Raw genomic sequence first — 7979 nt, forward strand, 5'->3', positions numbered from 1 at the left:
ACTTCTAGGCCCAGCTTCTACACCTACCTCATCTCCACCCCAGGGTGCCCTTGCATGGCATAAGTTCCGCCATGCCACCCCATACCCAGATTTTATAAGGCACTGCAGAATAGACTATGCCGCCTATAGGCCAATTGCATCATGATTTTGCTGGTAAAGTTGTAGTCCACCACATATGGCAGTGTTTCCCAACCAGGGTGCCTCCAGCTGGTGCCGTTGGCTGTCCGTGCATGCTGGGAGTTGTAGTTTTGCAACAGCTGGAGGCAACCTGGTTGGGAAACACGCCACATGGCGTCAGCTAACCACCAGTCTGAATAGGGATCTTCAAAGGAACATGCAAGAATCTATTCCAGGAAGCACGGCTGACAACAGTGTGCAGGCCGATTCCCATTCGCAGACAAAAAATATTTCTTAGAAACTACTGTATATTAGAAATGAATAAAAAATATATAAATTACAATTAAAAAAAACATGGATAAAACACATAACACGTTTTGAGCAAATAATGGTTCTTTACACTGCTTATGCCATGATTAAGAACTATTCATAGTTCAAAACCTGTCTGCGTTTTGTGTGTGTTATATCTATGTTGTGTTCTACTTATATGTTTTAATTAATTTTTACCAATAAAAAAAAATTTTTTGGACCACTTGAAAGAAACCCAGGGTGTTCTGGGTTTCCATTATGTAAGTGTACCAATGTAGTGGGGAGTTTATAAAAAAAAAAACAGTTATAACAAGATTACAAGAAGTATCTGATTGGTTGGGAGTCTGCCTGCTGGGACCCTCATCGATCATGAGAATGGGCATCTCTTGCCTCCCTGTGTGAATGGAGCTGTGGTCAACCATGCTTGTTGCCACTTCATTTATTCGATATAAAATTGCCAAAGATAGCCAAGTACAGCATTTGACCACTGCTTTGCTTACTTGGGGGATAAGAGATTCTTGTTTTCATGATTTATCAGGGTCCCAGAGGTCAGACCTTTACCAATCAGATCAGATCAACTGTTCTATGGATAGGCTATGTTCACACACAGTTTTTTGGCTAATTTTTTGGGTCGTATATGCCTGTAAAAAAGAAAAAGTGTGTGCTGCAGATGGCACACGCTCCATCCATTTCTATGGGACCGCCGAGGGTGACCGAGTTCTGTACTTGGGTATTTTCAGTGCTCGAATAAAAATGATTGGAGCGCAGGCAGTCTACAACACTAGTTCTCTCTGAGAGCCAGGGTTCGTACTGGGGATCATGGGGGGGGGGGGGGGTCCCAGTGATCAGACACTTATCCCCTATCCTGTGCATAGGGGACAAGTTGTTTTTCACAAGACAACCCCACAAAACAGTTTAAAAAAACGCCCCCTCCCATAGACTTGCATTGAGTGGGCGTGGCATGACTGCACGAGGGAGCTTGGCAGACCCCCGCAGCGCGCACACGGCGTTCAAAACGAAATGTTCCGAATGCTGGTCAGTGGAGCACCCCTTATAAAGGAGATATCTCATGGAATAAAACATATCCCCGGGATAGGGGATAAGTTATAGATCGCAGGGGGGGTCCGAGCGCTGGGGTCCTCTCTATATATCTCTATAGGAGAGCTGTTCGGCTATCTTTGGCTCTCCCAAAGCTTTGGGCGGGGGTCGTCACGTGCCACTCCATGGGAGAGCCAGGGCTCCATACATGAGATCGCAGGGGCCCCAGCGCTTGGATCCCCCACGATCAAAAACTTATCACCTATCCTGCGTATAGGGGATACATTTTATTCCATGAGCCTACAACGTTACTAGTAAAACTGCCTCATGTTCCCTTTAAAAACATTTACAGCCCAAATTAAAATAGCAGATTTTTGGGCTACAGGGTTTTTTTTTTAAATCCAAAAGCCGGCTACAACTGCTGTTGATAAAAAGGGCCAAAAAGAAGTCTCATACGCAAAATAGGGCTAAAAAATAAACTGCGTGTGAACATAACCATAATCTAAGGATAAGCAGTTTAAATGAAATATCCAGTAATAATAAAACAGAGATATGTTTCTTCTCTATAAACAGCACCACTCCTGTCCTCAGGTTGTGTGTGGTATTATGTCTTGGCTCTATTCCCTTTAATGAAATCGAGCTGCAATACCGCACACAACCTGAGGACAGGCGTGGTGCTGTTTTTTTTTTTTTTTTTTTTTTTAAGAAGTCAGCTTCGTACTTTTATTGTAAAAAAGTAGGTGGAAAATAATAGGAGAGGGAGCGTCTTAAGTTGGTCTTCAGATTTACCATAACAGAAAACTAGCAGATGTACCAAGTTTAATACATTTGTCACAATTTACCCATGTGTAATGCAGTATATGAAACATTTATTAAAATTGCCCCATGAAGCTCAAAAATTGTAAATTACACCTATGGGGGCCCCAGAGATAAAATTAAAATAAAGTCTTCTCCTGGTGAAACCAACCTAGTCTCCACATCCGGGTGCCAAAGTCCACCATTCATTCCCCATCACTAACTCATACTCAGATCAGGAAAGAGGGCCAACATACCAACTTTCTTATCAAAAGTGCAAATGATCTCACAAAAGAAACAAAACAAAACAAAAAAAAACACATGATTGCAAGGTCAGACTACATACAGGGATTATTTGTAGTCTGTAACCATGGAGACACATAGCCCTGCACAAAACACAAAACATTAGCAGATATATAATTAAGACAATTTGCAAATATATATATTATTATTATTTTAGTATAGCTGCATTGGAAAAATTAAACATTTCATTACAAAGTTAACCATACCCTCCAAATAAAATTAGTATTTTATATATTTTTATGTAATTATATATATATATATATATATATATATATATATAATTGTCGCCAGTGATTATTTTCAAAGCGCCGGTCACGTGTAATACATTACGATACTGGATGCTTTTATGTAATGTTATATTAAGCCTCATTATAAAGTGGCCTCTTTTAGAAAAAAAAAAATCCCTATTGGGAACGGAAAGGATTAGCGTTAAGTCGAGGCGTCCTCTTTTCCGTCAGGTCTGGCCACTTTGTAGTTTGATAACTGTCATTTGTGAGTGAGCGCAGGTAGCGGGGGATAATTCCGGGGAGATTACATGCCGCCTTTTCTGCAGTGATCATCTTTAGTTAACACAGCGCAGGCCTGTGTATTGAGACTCGGTGCTGATGCTCCTAGCCGTGCAAAGGTTAAACTGCAAACATTCCTTAAATTGTGAGCTTATGGAACCTAACTGTGCCATTGAGAGGAAATCTGGGCAGAATATTCCCAGTGGCTTCCAGACAATAAAACATCTGTTGGTTACATGGTTGATTTGTTGCCTCAATTCAGCTCCAAGAGATCGCCACTTGATCAGTCGTGTTCATACCCAGCGGTGCCAATAGAAGCAAAGAGAAATTGATATAAATGTATGTGGGAGAAGAAGGAAAACGGCGGCAGAGCTCATAAAAGACTACAGTCAGACCTTCTACCGCAAAAACCACCATAGGACATGGCTATATTGGCTACAGGGGTATAGAAGTATACTATGGAAGACAGATAGATATGAGATAGATAGGTAGATAGCTATGAGATACATAGATATGAGATAGATAGATAGACAGACAGATAGATAGATAAATATGAGATAGATAGATAGATAGATATGAGATACATAGATAGATAGATAGATAGATAAATACATATGAGATGATAGATAGATAGATAGATAGACAGACAGACAGACAGATAGATATGAGATAGATAAATATGAGATAGATAGATAGATAGATATGAGATAGATAAATATGAGATAGATAGATAGATAGATAGATAGATATGAGATAGATAGATAAATAGATATGAGATGATAGATAGATAAATAGACCGACAGACAGACAGACAGACAGACAGACAGACAGATAGAAAAATCCAGCAGCACTCCCAGGAATATGGAAAATTAGTGTTTGGCTTTATTCATCAAATTGCTTGATAATGGCTGCGTGAGGCAGCCGAAACATCGCTGCCCTATTTGATGAATAAAGCCAAACACTAATTCACCATATTTCTGGGAGTGCTGCTGGATTTTTTTTTGCTTTCTGTCTTCATGGTCGACCCCTGACCCGGGTTTCTGCCAGCAGGCACCCACACAAACTGATAACAAGAGTGCAGTCCTCTTCAGAGTTTTAGATAGATAGATATGAGATAGATATGGGATAGATAGATAGATAGATAGACAGATAGATGTGAGATAGATAGATAGATAGATAGATAGATAGATAGATATGAGATAGATATGGGGTAGATAGATAGATATCAGATAGATATGGGATAGATAGATAGATAGATAGATAGATAGATAGACAGACAGATAGATGTGAGATAGATAGATAGAGATAGAGACAGATAGATAGAGATAGATAGATAGATAGATAGGTATGAGATAGATAGATATGGGATAGATAGATAGATAGATAGATAGATAGATAGATAGATATATGATAGATAGATACAGTAGATGAGATAGATAGATAGATAGATAATGAGACAAATAGATATATAGATATGAGATAGATAGATAGATACATACATATGAGATAGATAGATACAGTAGATATGAGATATAGATAGATAGATAGATATGAGATAGATACAGTAGATATGAGATATAGATAGATAGATACATATGAGATAGATGATAGATGATAATAGACTACATGTCAACATTTGACTTCACTAAACAATCATGTGTTGTGAATAGATGAAGGTGAGGTAAGCCGCTGCCAGACAGCTGTGAAGACACGCTTATCAGCCGGAAAACAAAAGGATCGGACAGTTGAGATCCAACCCTTGGAGAGGCGTCTAGTCCCACTGAAATTCATGTGGACCCAAAAGGAGATATGTCATGAATTAAAACTTATCTCCTATCCAAGTGGTCGGACCCCGTGATCTCCTGCATGGGTCCTCCATTCTGCCATGGAACGGAGCGCCACGGCCCCCGCATGAAGCAGTGGCTGTCCCGCACCCTCCATTTATCTCTATGGGAGAGTCATTCGGCTATCTCTGGCTCTCCCACAGAGATGTATGGAGGGGTCGTGGTGGACTGCTCTTCATGTAGGGGTTGTGACGCTCCATTCCAGGGGAGAGTAGAGGGCCTGTTCAGGAGATCGCGGGGGTGGGGGAGGATGGGGGGATAAGTTTTGATGCACGAGACTTCTCCTTTAAAGAAGGTGAAGAACTCACACAAGGGACATGAGAAGGTTGCAGGTCTTCAGTGTACAGTGGGGATCAAAAGTTTGGGCACCCCAGGTAAAAATTTGTATTAATGTGCATAAAGAAGCCAAAGAAAGATGGAAACATCTCCAAAAGGCATCAAATGATATAGTAGACATTCTTATATGTCCACAAAAGTTACATTTTATTTCCATCATTTACACTTTCAAAATAACAGAAAACAAAAAAATGGCGTCTGCAAAAGTTTGGGTACCCTGCAGAATTTATAGCATGCGCTGCCCCCTTTACAAAGCTGAGACCTGCCAGTGTCATGGATTGTTTTCAATCATCATCTGGGAAGACCAGGTGATGTCAATCTCAAAGGTTTTAAATGCCCAGACTCATCTGACCTTGCCCCAACAATCAGCACCATGGGTTCTTCTAAGCCAAAGGTCTCAAACTCCCGGCCCGTGGAACGAAAGTTTGTGGCCCGCGCCAGGTATGTAGTGAAGAAAACTGTGTCTTGAAGCAGTTCTGTGTCCTGAGCAGAGCAGAGACTGCACACGATCCCCCCCCCCCCCCCCCCCATCAACCAATCACAGTGTCTCAGCACTTTCCTCAGCTATTCGGGACACAGAACACTTCAAGACACAGTTTTCTTCACTACTCCAGAGAAGCGCAGTGCAGGACAGGTAAGGTTGTCTATGTGTGTGTCTGTCTGTCTGTGTGTGTGTGTGTGTCTATGTGTGTGTGCATGTGTGGGTGTCTATCTGCTTGTGTGTGTGTCTGTCTATGTGTGTGTGCATGTGTGTGTGTGTCTGTCTGTCTATGTGTGTGTGCATGTGTGTGTGTGTCTGTCTGTCTATGTGTGTGTGCATGTGTGTGTCTGTCTGTCTATGTGTGTGTGCATGTGTGTGTGTGTCTGTCTATGTGTGTGTGCGTGTCTGTCTGTCTATGTATGTGTGCATGTGTGTGTGTGTGTGTCTGTCTCTCTTTGTGTGTGTTCATGTGTGTGTGTCTGTCTGTCTGTGTGTGTGCATGTGTGTGTGTCTGTCTATGTGTGTGTGAATGTGTGTGTGTGTCTGTCTGTCTATGTGTGTGTGCATGTGTGTGTGTGTGTCTGTCTGTCTATGTGTGTGTGCATGTGTGTGTGTGTGTGTGTGTGTGTGTCTGTCTGTCTATGTGTGTGTGCATGTGTGTGTGTGTGTCTGTCTGTCTTTGTGTGTGTGCATGTGTGTGTGTGTCTGTCTGTCTGTGTGTGTGCATGTGTGTGTGTTTGTCTGTCTATGTGTGGGTGTATGTCTGTGTGTGGGTGTCTGTCTGTCTGTGTGTGTGTGTGTGTTTGTGTCGGGGGGAGGGGGGTAATCGAAAATGCTATCTAATGTGGGGAACCTGCTACTGCCTAATGTGGGGAACCTGCTACTACCTAATGTGGGGAACCTGCTACTACCCAATGTGGGGAACCTGCTTCTACCTAATGTGGGAAACCTGCCTCTACCTAATGTGGGGAACCTGCTTCTACCTAATGTGGGGAACCTGCTACTACCTAATGTGGGGAACCTGCTTCTACCTAATGTGGGGAAACTGCTACTACCTAATGTGGGGAACCTGTTGCCTACCTAATGTGGGGAACCTGTTGCCTATCTAATGTGGGGAACCTGCTGCTACCTAATGTGGGAAACCTGCTGCCTACCTAATGTGGGGAACCTGCTTCTACCTAATGTGGGGAACCTGCTACTACCTAATGTGGGGAACCTGCTGCCTACCTAATGTGGGGAACCTGTTGCCTACCTAATGTGGGGAACCTGCTACTACCTAATGTGGGGAACCTGCTACTACCTAATGTGGGGAACCTACTGCCTACCTAATGTGGGGAACCTGCTGCCTACCTAATGTGGGGAACCCCCAGAAGTAGCACCCCCATCATCCATCAGCTCATGCCATTACCACACGGGGTAGTGGGAATGGGGGGGTTGCTGGTGGATGATGGGGGTGCTACTGCTGGTGGAGGGTGTTGCTGGTGAATGATGAGGGGCGTATGATGAGGGCATTATATGTAATGGGCGCATGCAGCCCAGCCTCACCCAGCTGCTACCTCCAGTGGTCCCCGGATAATTTGAGTTTGAGACCCCTGTTCTAAGCAGTGGTCTAGAAATCTGAAACAGAAAATAGTTGATGCTCACAAAGCTGGAGAAGGCTATAACAAGATAGCAAAACATTTTCAGATGTCAATATTCTCTGATCGGAATGTAATTAAGAAATGGCAGTCATCAGGAACAGTGGAAGTTAAAGCAAGATCTGGAAGACCAAGAAAAATATCAGACAGAACAGCTCGCAGGATTGTGAGAAAAACTATTCAAAACCCACATTTGACTGCACAATCCCTCCAGAAAGATCTGGCAGACACTGGAGTTGTGGTACACTATTCCACTATAAAGAGATACTTGTACAAATATGGTCTTCATGGAAGAGTCATCAGAAGAAAACCTCTTCTACGTCCTCACCACAAAAATCAGCGTTTGAACTTTGCAAATGAACATATAGACAAGTCTGATGCAATTTGGAAACAAGTTCTGTGGACCGATATGGTTCAAATTTAACTTTTGGGCCGGAATGAGCAAAGGTACGTTTGGAGAAGAAGGGGAACAGAATTTAATGAAAAGAACCTCTGTTCAACTGTTAAGCATGGGGGTGGATCAATCATGCTTTGGGGTTGTATTGCAGCCAGTGGCACAGGGAACATCTCATGAGTAGAAGGAAAAATTGATTCAATAAAATTTCAGCAAATT

The 7979-nt window shown here is 42.5% G+C and overlaps 1 long non-coding RNA gene across 2 annotated transcripts in view; it reads right to left on the reverse strand.

Moving 5' to 3' along the window:
* LOC130295410 (uncharacterized) overlaps window positions 1–7979 on the reverse strand; it is a 74111-nt gene that overhangs the window by 16898 nt on the left and 49234 nt on the right. The window lies entirely within an intron of this gene.

Source organism: Hyla sarda, chromosome 11 (assembly GCF_029499605.1).
Source record: "Hyla sarda isolate aHylSar1 chromosome 11, aHylSar1.hap1, whole genome shotgun sequence".
Taxonomy (NCBI): Eukaryota; Metazoa; Chordata; class Amphibia; order Anura; family Hylidae; genus Hyla; species Hyla sarda.